General features: G+C 47.2%; 1 pseudogene; it reads right to left on the reverse strand.

Annotated features, from left to right (window-relative positions):
- Nucleotides 1–9,525: 9,525 nt before the first annotated feature.
- Nucleotides 9,526–13,896, reverse strand: LOC139216233 (keratin, type I cytoskeletal 13-like; annotated as a pseudogene).
- Nucleotides 13,897–14,161: the final 265 nt, after the last annotated feature.

Consider the following 14,161-nt stretch of genomic DNA (forward strand, 5'->3'; position numbering starts at 1 on the left):
GTTGAACTCTGCTCCTTTTATGCTACCTGAAAGTGAGGGAGGGGTTCAGGATCCGGCCCCCGCTGAACGCCTCAGGGCTGCAGGCCGAGCCACATGACAAACAGGCCAATCATAGCAGGAATGTTAGTATGTGGCTGTTGCGTAATGATATGACATCCAGGAGCTCTGTGTTTGTTCTGCCATCTAAGAAGGACTCTCAGGTGACTCAGTGATTATGTTTGCTCAGGTGGGTCTGCTCCTCTGAACACCTGAAGGAATCTTCTTTTATCTAATTGGATTTCAATCAGTCAGATTTCAGACCCCCAGCCTCCTCTGTCCCTCATCCACCTGGATTCCTCCCTGCACGCTCAGACCTGCTCAGCTGTGTGTGTTTGTTATTTTCTGCCCTGCAGGCAGATCCCCCCCCCCCTTCTGTTATTGTGCAAGCAAACACTGAGTTCCTTTGTGCAGCTCTTCATTGCAGGAAACACAAGAGTAAAGTAAAGAGTGAAGCAATCATATCACTCCATTAATTAACCTTCATGTAACCAGGTACAATCATCTTATTTATGCAACCTACGTAAGACTTTGGCAACGAATCCTCACTTAAGAGTAATTTGATCATTTATTTGATCTGATTGAGGCCTTTTATGGTAAATAGTAAATGGTGTGTATTTGTACAGCTCCTTTCTACCAGTCAAAGCACTTTTACATCACATCCTCATTCACACATTCATTCATTCAGGAGGAATCTAAGCTGGAGGAGACTGTTCTTTCACACACATTCACACACTGAAGCTGCTTCAGGAGCAGGGCGGGGTTCAGTATCTTGCCCGCGGTTGCAGCTCTTAAACTTAACAACTATTAATGTTTGTATTTTTAGCAGATAGTCAATCAATCAATCAATCTTCATTTATAGAGCGCCAATTCATAACAGTGTTATCTCAAGACTCTTTCCATAAAGAGCAGGTCTAGACCAAACTCTTTAATAAGAGAAAGACCCAACGATTCAGGAATTCAACATGAAGGATTCAAGAATCCCCACAAGAGCAACATCAGATATTAGATTAGGAAACAGTGGAGGAAGAACTCCCCTTTAACGGGAAGAAACCTCAAAGATAGTGTGGGCTAAAAAAGATTTCACTTAAATTTGGCAAAAGTTTAATGGAGTTTGGTGGAAAGATGCTTCAGCTAAAATTAAACAAAGCTTCTTTGAACATGTTTTATCAGATTTAAAGCATCATGCTTTGTAAATGCCATATCTCACATGTGGTGCAAAGGTCAAAGGTCACTGTGACTTCACAGAACACAGAAGATGATTTTGGCCATAACTAAAGAATTGACGTGCAAACTATAAAAAAAAGACACTTTATGTCCCAAAGGTCAAAGGTCGACTTCACTGTGGCTTCATCATGTTTAACAGGGACAATATTAAAACTGCATTTAGAAGAAAATAAAAGCACAAGGAACAAATAGTTTCAGCTTAAGAGAAGGTGCATTGCTAATAAATATGAATAAATAATAAATGAGTATTAATGAATAATAAAAAACAAGCAGATGAATGGTGACAGATCAGAAGGAAGTTATGTAACTGACTGTTTCAGGTGTTCAGGAAGCTTGTTCCACAGGTGGGGGAGCGTAGAAACCAAAAGCTGCTCCACCTGATCCTGAGTGGACGTGCACCAGATGACCTGGGGGGTCTGGATGCCTCATAGATTACAAGGAAACCAGAAATGTGATGGCATTTGACTGACCTTTAGTCCTGGTATTCATCATGTTCTTCAGTGCTGCCATATTGATCATTATTAGTCACATTCACATCCACCCAACATGGACCCTGACAGAAAGCCACCCCCCTCTGAGCCTGAGTTCTTCCTCCACTGTTGCTCAATATAATATCTGATGCTGCTCATGTGGGGATTCTTGAATCCTTTGGGTCTCGTTTATCAAAGAGTTTGGTCTGAGTTGCTCTTTATGGAAAGAGTCTGAGATAACAATATTATGAACTGGCGCTATATAAATACAGATTGATTGATTGATTGAGTGACTCACTGGTGGAGACATTTGAGGAGTGTGATGAGATCAGCTTGTTCAGAGGGGGGACATTTGGTTGGATGCTGAATCTCTGAGCTCGTCTTGAAGCTGCGCTGAGTGAAGCTGTGTGAACAGCAGCAGCCGTTTGTTAAGTTTTGTGTCTCCTGATGAAAGTAGAAACTAACAGACGTGCAGCAGAACAAGAACAACAAAGTGTAGCAAAGACAGTTTCATTGATCACAGACCAAACCAGGCCGTGTGATCTCCTCTGCAGCATCAGTCTGTCAGAGTCACTTTAGTGAAACCGTCGTGGCTTTTCTGGATTTCCTCCAAAGTGTCACTGCATGTGTGAGTGTGAGCAGCCGTGGGTGGAAACCTGAGTGGGTGGGGGAGGTGGTTATTCTAGTTTCATGTTGGAACAGGGAAGAGGCCAACAGTCGACATACCTTTATGGACCTAACCCCCCCCCACGGTGGAACTAGACGAAAGAAAATACGTTCATGAAAAATAAAAGTCCTGATTCCAAGAGATTAGATGTTAATATTCTGTTTCTGTTGGAGAAGAATGAGCTTCGTGTCTCAGTCAGACGAATGAAACTAGCTGGAAGATTTTCAAGTCTTAACTGGTTTTAAAAGCGTGGGGGGGGGGCACAGATACATGACAAAATATTTAACTGGGGGAGGGGGATCTCACAGAAACACCGCCCAATGCTAACCTTACCACAGAGCTAGCTTCACCATAGCCTGACGTAGGATGGCTGAGTACAAACGTGGACGTATGAAGACACTGAAAAACACTGTTAACCTGTGATAATCACATAGTGGGAGTGCTCAGAGGGAGTTAGCGAACAGGCAGAACCTTTCCTCTGCAGTAATAGTCGGCCTTCCCATCGTCCTGGTCTGTTGTTGCAGTGGACTGAGCTCTCAGGGCCGCTGTACAAGCCCTTCTCTCCAGCTCTGTTCCCTCAAAGGTCAGCCTGCTGTAGGAGCTGTTGATCTGAATAACACGCCGTGTCTGACGTCATTTCACGTGTTGTCACAACAAATGTTTTTGCTTTTCACAAATCATTTCATGCCATCACATCTGTAAAGACTAAGCAGAGGCTGCACGCTCCTTTACACACAGCGGCTGGATGAAATGAAAACACCGCGCAGGTCCACACGGGGAGGAAGTCGGGCTGGATGAACCAAAGGTCAGCGGTGAGATGTTTTAACAAACTTCACTTCACTTCCATAACCAACATATTATTTATTTTAACCCAAACCATCGTGTTTTCCTAAACCTGATCGCGTAGCTTTGGTGCCTAAACCTAACCAAACTGCAGCTGCCACCTGAAATGTTCAGCCAGTTTTATTTTGAAAGCGTAACCAGACGGTGCAGAATGAGGCAGAATGAGGCGAGGCAAACCACGTTAAATGATACCAAAAGTGGAGTTATGTTTGTAGGTCATCCACTGACATCAGGTTGGATTATTGACATATTTGGTATTTTCTTAGCTAGTTATATTTTGCTGTTCATGTGCTCTGCAGCAGTGCAAGTTGCACGGTTTGATCCTACATTTCCCAGTTTAAGAATAATCATACCACAGTCTGGGTGAATACTCGACTTGTTTTGTGCTTTAGGGTCAGTAGTGGTGAACATCTTCACTTCTAGTTTGCTCCTTTCTGTAGGAGCTGAAAGCTCAGTGCCTGCTGCCACCAAGTCTTGCTGCAGGTCCATTTGCAGTCACTAAAGGGTTTTTGTCCTCCTGCCTCCTCAGAAATCTGGTGGCAGCTGGTTGATAACTTCCTCTTCCTCTCAACACCAATGACTGCACCTCAGGGGACTCTTCTTTGAAACTCCTGAAGTATGCGGGCGACACCACTGTAATCGGTCTGATCCGGGACAGTGACGAGTCAGCATACAGACAGGAGGTGGAACAGCTGGTCCACTGGTGTAGTCAGAACCACCTGGAGCTGAACCCGACTCAAGACTGTGGAGATGACAGTGGACTTTAGGAGAAATGCCCCGTCACCCGTCCCCCTCACCATCCTCAACAACACAGTGTCTACTGCAGACACCTTCAAGTTTCTGGGATCCACAATTTCTCTGAACCTGAAGTGGACTCCCCACATAGACTCTGTCTGGAAAAAGGCCCAGCAGAGGTTGTACTTCCTGCGTCAGCTCAGGATGTTTAACCTGCCACAGGAACTGCTGATCACCTTCTACTCCGCCATAATCCAGTCTGTTCTCTGCACTTCTATCACGGTCTGGTTCGCATCAGCCACCAAACAGGACGGGCACAGACTGCAAAGGACAATCAGGTCTGCAGAGAGGATAATTGGGGCCGACCTGCCCTCCATCCAGGACTTGTACCTGTCCAGGGTCAGGAGGAGGGCAGGTAACTGCAGACCCCTCACACCCCGCACATGAACTCTTTAAACTCCTCCCGTCTGGAAGCCGGACACAGAGACAGTTTCTCCCCCAGGCCGTCACCCTGATGAACTCTCACTAGCCTCAGAGACTCAGGAACCAACCACTGTGCACTAGTCCCATACCTGCACATTTGCACTATATTTGCACTACTTTTGCACTAATATACTAAAATATCGCACCACACCTACCTCCACTGTACATACTGTTGTTATGAGTACTTATGTTATTATTGTTGTAGTTTATTTCTAATTTTCTAACTGTACATAGAGAGACAAGTTTCACTGGAGTCAAATTCCTTGTTTGCTTGTACAAACTTGACCAATAAAGTTGATTCTGATTCTGATTTCTGCCACGTCCGGGTCATGCAGCCAGAGTTCCTTTAGTTTTAACTGTGAACTTTGCTTCCAACAGCATCTCTGGGAACAAACGCTGAGCCAGTCCAGGTATTTGATGTGTTCTGTCTCACCTGATGTAACTAATGAGGCCTTAGATTGGTTGCATCAGGTGTGCTTGAGTCTCTGATGATGGATTCTGTTCAGGGGATTGAATAATTTTTAGACCGCAGTCGTCATTAAAAGTGTCATATTATGTTGAATCTGGAGAAACCATCTGTAATATTAGTTGTGTTGAGCTGTTTCACTTATTCTTGTTTGAGTTGTTCATTGAAGCTGAAGGTTTGTGAATTTTACCAGAACATCTCATTTCCAAAGGGGGTAGAATAATTTTTGGTGCATCAGTAAATGAGTGGTGTTAATGTTCTTTCTTTGGCAGTGACCATGGGACAAGGGGGGTAAAGTCCCTGTGTGTGTGTCATGTGTTCCTTAAACAGGTCTTCTTGGACATTTTCCTTTATTTAAATCCCTCCAGACACTCTGGCAGGTCGATTAGACCTCCGTAGTGTTTAGTGTGTAGGAGTGTTAGTGTTTGGAGGGTGTGGCTGCTGCTGACTGCTGTCTGGGCTGTTTGTCTGCCAACAGGCCCGTTGTTATCGATGAACAGTTTGAGAGACGTTGTGCCTGAAGCATGATTCTTGATTAACGGTTGAATGGTGGTTTGATGTGTTTGTGTCACTTTATGGTCGTGTTGTTGTCATGTTTTATTTCATGGTTATCGGAGGAAAAGGTTGTCTGGAGGTCTGAAAGCACAGATTCACTTCACTGATCTCATGTGGACTAAAATTCACTGATTTCTCCGCTCATTTAGCTGTTTTCAGACTCAGAGTGTCTTTAAATCCTTGATCCTCTGGGTGAACGTCTGTCAGATGTGGCACTGATGTGGCACAGATGTGTCTCTGATGTGGCACTGATGTGACATAGATGTACTGATATGGCTGTGATGTGGCCATGATGTGGCACTGATGTGGCTCTGATGTGGCTCAGATGTGGCACAGATGCGGCTCTGATGTGGCTCAGATGTGGCACTGATGCGGCTCAGATGTGGCACAGATGTGGCTCTGATGTGGCACAGCTGTGTCTCTGATGTGGCTCTGATGTGGCTCAGATGTGGCACAGATGTGGCTCTGATGTGGCACAGATGTGGCTCAGATGTGGCACAGATGTGGCACTGATGCGGCTCTGATGTGGCACAGATGTGGCTCTGATGCGGCACTGATGTGGCACAGATGTGGCACAGATGTGGCACTGATGTGGCTCTGATGTGGCTCAGATGTGGCACTGATGCGGCTCAGATGTGGCACAGATGTGGCTCTGATGTGGCACAGCTGTGTCTCTGATGTGGCTCTGATGTGGCTCAGATGTGGCACAGATGTGGCTCTGATGTGGCACAGATGTGGCTCAGATGTGGCACAGATGTGGCACTGATGCGGCTCTGATGTGGCACAGATGTGGCTCTGATGCGGCACTGATGTGGCACAGATGTGGCACAGATGTGGCACAGACGTGTCTCTGATGTGGCTCTGATGTGGCACTGATGTGGCACAGATGTGGCACAGATGTGGCTCTGATGTGGCACAGATGTGGCACAGATGTGGCTCTGATGTGGCACAGATGTGGCACAGATGTGGCACAGATGTGGCTCTGATGTGGCACAGATGTGGCACAGATGTGGCTCTGATGTGGCACAGATGTGGCTCTGATGTGGCACTGATGCGGCACTGATGTGGCTCTGATGTGGCTCTGATGTGGCACTGATGCGGCACTGATGTGGCTCTGATGTGGCACAGATGTGGCACAGATGTGGCACTGATGCGGCACTGATGTGGCTCTGATGTGGCACAGATGTGGCTCTGATGTGGCACTGATGCGGCACTGATGTGGCTCTGATGTGGCACAGATGTGGCTCTGTGGCTCAGTTTTCCAGTGTGGTTTCTTCATGACATGAACTCACTCAGTAAACACAGACTGTGTGTTCAAACAGCACTGACACGCACGCCACATGCAAATCTTGGATGGGCGTTGCCGTGGTTACCTGGCTCACTTTAATGAGCCTGAGGCTGCTTCAGAGTGGAACATTAACTCTGACTGACTGCAGCATATATTTACAGACGGAGGGGTTTTGTCGGTGTGTCACTTGAGGACTGATTCTACACCTTGATTGACATTTTTAAACAACGAGACGACATTTTAGAAACCATTCTTGTACAGAGAGGACATTTTGGCTCCAGTCAGATGGTCTGAATAAACTGTAATAACTTTATTGTTCCTCCAGGGGAACACGTTAATGTGTCCAACACTTTGTTCTTTGGCATTTTCCTTTATTTAAATCCCTCCAGACACTCTGGCAGGTCGATTAGACCTCCGTAGTGTTTAGTGTGTAGGAGTGTTAGTGTTTGGAGGGTGTGGCTGCTGCTGACTGCTGTCTGGGCTGTTTGTCTGCCAACAGGCCCGTTGTTATCGATGAACAGTTTGAGAGATGTTGTGCCTGAAGCATGATTCTTGATTAACGGTTGAATGGTGGTTTGATGTGTTTGTGTCACTTTATGGTCGTGTTGTTGTCATGTTTTATTTCATGGTTATCGGAGGAAAAGGTTGTCTGGAGGTCTGAAAGCACAGATTCACTTCACTGATCTCATGTGGACTGAAATTCACTGATTTCACCGCTCATTTAGCTGTTTTCAGACTCAGAGTGTCTTTAAATCCTTGATCCTCTGGGTGAACGTCTGTCAGATGTGGCACTGATGTGGCATAGATATGGCTCTGATGTGGCTCTGATGTGGCATAGATGTACTGATGTGGCTGTGATGTGGCTGTGATGTGGCTGTGATGTGTCTCTGATGTGGCTCTGATACGGCTCTGATACGGCTCTGATGCGGCTCTGATGCGGTGCAGATGCGGCGCTGATGCGGCTGATGCGGCCCTGATGCGGCTCTGATGCGGCTCTGATGCGGCACAGATGTGGCTCTGATGCAGCACAGATGTGGCACTGATGCGGCACTGATGTGGCACTGATACGGCTCTGATGCGGCACAGATGTGGCACTGATGTGGCTCTGATGCAGCACAGATGTGGCACAGATGTGTCTCTGATGTGGCACTGATGTGGCTCTGATGTGGCACAGATGTGGCACAGATGTGGCACAGATGTGTCTCTGATGCGGCTCTGATACGGCTCTGATGCGGTGCAGATGCGGCTGATGCGGCACAGATGCGGCACAGATGTGGCTCTGATGCGGCACTGATGTGGCTCTGATGTGGCACAGATGTGGCTCTGATGTGGCACAGATGTGGCACTGATGTGGCACTGATGCGGCACTGATGTGGCTCTGATGTGGCACAGATGTGGCTCTGATGTGGCACAGATGTGGCACTGATGTGGCTCTGATGTGGCACTGATGTGGCACTGATGTGGCTCTGATGTGGCACAGATGTGGCTCTGATGTGGCACAGATGTGGCTCTGATGTGGCTCTGATGCGGCACTGATGTGGCTCTGATGTGGCACTGATGTGGCTCTGATGTGGCACAGATGTGGCACTGATGTGGCTCTGATGTGGCACTGATGTGGCTCTGATGTGGCACAGATGTGGCTCTGATGTGGCTCTGATGTGGCACTGATGTGGCTCTGATGTGGCTCTGATGTGGCTCTGATGTGGCACAGATGTGGCTCTGATGTGGCTCTGATGTGGCACTGATGTGGCACTGATGTGGCTCTGATGTGGCACTGATGTGGCTCTGATGTGGCACAGATGTGGCTCTGATGTGGCACAGATGGCTGCATGTGAGCAGGTTTCTGCCACCTGGAGGGTAAATGATGTTTTCCAGTGTGGTTTCTTCATGACATGAACTCACTCAGTAAACACAGACTGTGTGTTCAAACAGCACTGACACGCACGCCACATGCAAATCTTGGATGGGCGTTGCCGTGGTTACCTGGCTCACTTTAATGAGCCTGAGGCTGCTTCAGAGTGGAACATTAACTCTGACTGACTGCAGCATATATTTACAGACGGAGGGGTTTTGTCGGTGTGTCACTTGAGGACTGATTCTACACCTTGATTGACATTTTTAAACAACGAGACGACATTTTAGAAACCATTCTTGTACAGAGAGGACATTTTGGCTCCAGTCAGATGGTCTGAATAAACTGTAATAACTTTATTGTTCCTCCAGGGGAACACGTTAATGTGTCCAACACTTTGTTCTTTGGCTAAATGCCTGCAAGGACAAAAGGTCTACGCTCAAAACTGCTGCGGAAACACCATCATTATCTTGTAAGAGATTATAACATAGTTCATCTTCATCATGATAAAAACTATCAACGAATGGAAGTCTGTCATTGGTATTATTATTTTAACTATGATGCTAACTCAGTAAATCACTTTGTTTAAGAAACTGGTAACAATCTCGATTGTCTGTCTGTCTGTGTGTCGGCCCTGTGGTTGGCTGTCAGTCAGATAAGTGGTATCGATAATGGCTGGATGGATTGGTGAATGGATGGATGGATGGATGGATGGATGGATAACAATCTTATTTTTATGTTCATGTCGTGCATGATGCTCTCTTGTGTTGTTTTTTCTCCTCTTTGTTGTTACTCTTCTGTCAGTCAGACTTTTATTGTGAAGCACAATAAAAACGCTGTAGTGTTATAAAAGAATACTGTTGAAAACATTGATCAGACTTTGTATTATCACCTTTATTTTATTCCAGACGCTCATTAACCTCTCAGAACAGCAGCACCCCCTGGTGGCCATTAGAGGAACAGATTTTTATTTGTGTGATCCATTCGATACTTTGCTCTCACTGATGATCTCCTCCTTGGAGCTCACCACCTTCCCGTCCACCACCTCCTGTATGATGGTGATCACTTTTTTGGTGGTGGAGGTGGAGGAGGACTGGTCGCAGGTGGTGGAGGACTGATCAGAGGTGGTGGAGGACTGATCAGAGGTGGTGGAGGACTGATCAGAGGTGGATGAGGACATGACGGAGGTGGAGGAGGACACCCCAGAGGTGGAGGAGGACAGGCTGGAGGTGGAGGACATGGAGATGCTGCAGGGGAGAGAAAGTCAGCACAGTGTGATTTTTATTCCTCTCACAGTAACAGTAATATTAAGTTGGTGAACGTGCAGGAAAACTATCTGAAACATAAGAAATTATATATGACATTTTATTTTGACACTCTACAGGTTTTCTGTTCGACCCCTTTTCCAGCCCAGAAGGACGGAGCCATAAAACACAGAATATTCCCGGTGCGCCGGCTTGTTTTGGCATTTGGTCTTTTTTCAAGTCAAATTTAAATGAAACTCTGAATGCAAATTCTACATTTTCGTTGCTTATTTGCCTCTAAGCTCACAGTTGTCATCAGTAAGTTTAGATCCTGCTGTTTTCTGATCGAATTTGATCCAAAAAATACGACTTGCTCAAAGTTTCTCTAACCTGCAATAAAATGTGATTTTATTTTTTTGCACAGTTCAGTTCTTTGTTGAATGCTTCTTGTGGAACACCACTGATTTAACCCTAAAATAATTTAACTTTGAGGTTCAGCTGAGACATTTGCTGTAACATTACATAGTGAACAGAAGAGACGCCTACATGGACATTTTAGCTAAATGTTGTTTATTCACAGGTAATAAAACCTAGAATTTAACCACCAAAGAAAGTCTCTGTGATGTCAAACTATTATTTCAGTGACTTCTTAAAGATGGTGGTAATAAAACCAGTGATTTAATCCACTGAGCCCGAAGGAAAGAGCAGGACGAGTCTCTAACACAGTGTCGGGGGGGGGGGGGATCTGAGCACAAGATTTTGCAGGTAATAAAACCCAGAATTTAACAGTAACACATGTAGAATCAGCCTGGATGTCAGTGCAGACCACAGTCAGATCACTAAAGAGGAAATATTCGTTCATTCTTGTGTTTCTGAACATTTTCACTCTCTCTTTCTTCGCCCGTCTCACCTGCCGCCGCCCTCTCCGTCCAGCAGCCTCCTGTACTCGGCGATCTCCATCTCCAGTCTGGTCTTGATGTCCAGCAGGGTCTGGTAATCGTGCCCCTGCCGCTCCATGTCGGCCTTCAGCTGCACCAGCTGCTCCTCCATCGCGGTCACCTGACCCTGGAAGCCCATCATCTGCATGGTGTAGCTGTTCTGAGTGTCGGCCATGGAGGCCTCCAGTGCCGCTTTCTGCAGGGGAGAGGAGCCGCGGAGGCGTCAGCTGGTTCATCCCCCCACAGAGAAAAGATGGAGGCGTGATGCGACCATGATGCTCACCATGCTGAGCTGAGACTGCAGCTCGATCTCCAGACTCTGCAGCATGTGTTTGAGGTCCGTGACCTCGGTTTTGGACGTCTGGATGGTGTCAGCGCTCTCAGCGACTTCTTTGGTCAGCGTTTCTGACTGTTCAGAGGACAAAATAGCAAAATAACAGCACGAGCATGACAGACGTGTCCAGTGTTTCCTCAGTTTGATTCTCCACTTTTAAATTTGAAATCTTTTTTCTGACAGTTCAGTTCAGACAACAAATCATCTGTTCTGGAAACTGTTCCCATTCCTTTAATTAACCAAAGCACCAAAAACACCAGCATGTTGACCTGATGAGGATCAGTAAAGCGTCCTCACCTTTGCCTTGTACCAGTTGTCCAGTTCTTTGCGGTTCTTGTTGGCGACGGCTTCGTAGTGTTCCCGGACCTCCGCTATGAGGGCGCTGAGGTCCTCTGCTGGAGCGGCGTCCACCTCCACGTTCACCTGGCCGCTCATCTGAGTCCGCATGGCCATCAGCTCCTGTGGACCAATCAGAGGTGACCAATCAGAGCTCGCCAAACCAGAAACCCTTTGCTGAAACGGCTCTAGCGTCTGTCAGCTTTTTAAAACCCATTTTATCTGCTCTGATACCCGACCAGCTCAATACAATGAATGACCTTTGAACTCCTCACAGGGAACCTGTGCCTACGTCACTGTTTCTACTGTTTCTGACATGTATGTATGTATTTCTGTATGACCTCAGCTAAAAGTCTGTGGGAGTCAGTAAACCGCAATGACTGCTGCTGAAATGGTGTCATGAATAGAAAAAAAAAACAAATACAAAACACAAAAAAAAACGTTGTATAAAGTGCAGTTGAAACTGTCAGGAGGCCTTTTGTGCAGCCTTCAGTGTTAAACGCTGCTTTGTGAAGATGCACTAAAAATGCCACTGATTGTTCACAGAAACTTTACATTTAGATTCAAGATTCAAGACGTCTGCTGCCGTGCGGTTGACCTACTGACCTCCTCGTGGTTCTTCTTGAGGAAGACCAGCTCCTCCTTCAGGGCTTCGATCTCCGTCTCCAGGTCGGCCCGGCTCAGAGTCAGGTCATCCAGAATCTTCCTGAGCCCGACGATGTCGGCCTCCACAGACTGATGCATGGCCAGCTCGTTCTCGTACCTGCACAGAGGACCAGAGGATGTCTGCCCAAACACAGAGCTGAGCGAAACAGGCGAAAACATGCTGAGGAAACAGTGTTTGAACACTAACTTAGCCTCATATTCACTCAAGAAGCTGCAGTTCCTCCAGCGCCCACCAGCTGTGGACTCATAACCTCTGAGGTTAGCGGCCGAAATCTAAACGCTGTTCTTCTGGCAGCCTGTCCGCTTGAGTGGTCGACACCTTTTGCCTAAACTCCTTTTGTTTTGGCCTCAAACGGCTCCAACATCGTCTGATATTCCCTAAATGTTAGATATTATTCCTAAATGTTAGCGCTAAAGCAGCGGCCACGCCACAGCGCCAGTCAGTCAGCGCTCGCAGACATCTTCTTCACCAACCTGTTCACTGAAAAGTTATTATTAAGTTCTCTGTTCACTTTAAACTGAAGCTGCTTCCTAATCAGAAACTCACTCACTTGACCCTGAAGTCGTCAGTGGCCAGCTTGGCGTTGTCTAATTGACTATAAATTAGACTTTAAAGTCTGAAGGTGCTCAGAGTCGATCAGCTGACTGGACCTGGACCAGACAGACCAGCAGGCTGCCGACGGCATTTTCTTCTCTTTTACACTCGTCTTGTGTTCGTCGCCTCGAGTCCTCAGATGAAACTTTTCCTGTTTTCTATGCAGTTCAGGCAGCTCCTGTCCGACGGGCTCAGAGAGCAGTGAATCACTGTGTCTGGTATTTACACACTGACAGCTTCACTTGTCTAACATCTGAGCTCGTGTTTTATTATTTACCCTTCTGCTTCGTCTGAGTGCACGGTGCTAAAATACACTTCTGCTGCAGTTTCAGCACATTTGCAGGACAGGAAGACGCATCAAAAAGTTCACTTTTGTCCTCTCAATGAATGCCTTGTGGAATTAAAGGGCCAGTTCCTCAAATTAGTCCAACATCAACAGTAAAATGATGCTGCAAGATGCATGAATAGGTTTAAAACTATTAGCAGATACCCATGCTGATACACACCCAGTGGCCACTTTATTAGGTACGCCTGCCGTAACGACCTCAGGAGAGGAATTTACTGACTAAGACAGATGTGTGACACAGCTGCTGCATCAGACTGTGCAGGTGTTCCTAATAAAATGGCCAGAGTGATGTATCACTCTGGACTTCAATGGTAGGTGTCTACCTTGCTCTGCAGGTCTGCGATGGTGGTGAAGAAGGCGCTGTAGTCTCTGGCGGAGGGGGAGGTCTTCTTCTCCAGGAACTGTCTGATCTTCAGCTCCAGGTCGGCGTTGGCCGCCTCCAGCTTGCGCACCTTCTCCAGGTAGGAGGCCAGGCGGTCGTTCAGGTTCTGCATGGTAGCCTTGTCATTGGCGGAGATGTCCAGGCCGCCACCGCCACCAGCAGCAAAGCCAAACCCACCAGCCGATGCACCACTGTAGCTGAAGCCGTAGCCAGCTGCACCCCCACCAACACCACCACCGCCAAACTTGGACATGGAGGAGCCACCAGAGGAGATCCTGACGTTAGAGCCTCCAGCTCCAGCGTATATGGACCTGCTGCTGCCAATGTAGCCTCCACCACCTCCGCCGCCACCACCGCCACCACTAGACGCCCTGCTGCTCCTGGTGTAAGAGGAGGTGCTCCACATTTTGTGTGGTGATGAAAGTAAAGGAGGCTCGTTCTGCTTCAGCTGGAGAGGAGAGAGTGAAGAGTCCAGAGAGCCGACGATATTTTATACTGTCAGATGAGTTTGTGAGGAGGAGGAGGAGGAGGAGGAGGATGGCGAGCTCACGCCAAGCGTGGGCGGAGGAGACACCTGCTCTTGTTTAACTCAGCAGAAGGGCAAATGTGGATTCCACCCATCACCTGAAAACTCACCCGGTTTTCCACACAGAGGGCTCGTCACGCTAACCCTCACCTCGCAAAACAAAAGACGAGAG

The sequence above is a fragment of the Pempheris klunzingeri genome, chromosome 17, assembly GCF_042242105.1.
Source record: "Pempheris klunzingeri isolate RE-2024b chromosome 17, fPemKlu1.hap1, whole genome shotgun sequence".
NCBI lineage: Eukaryota > Metazoa > Chordata > Actinopteri > Acropomatiformes > Pempheridae > Pempheris > Pempheris klunzingeri.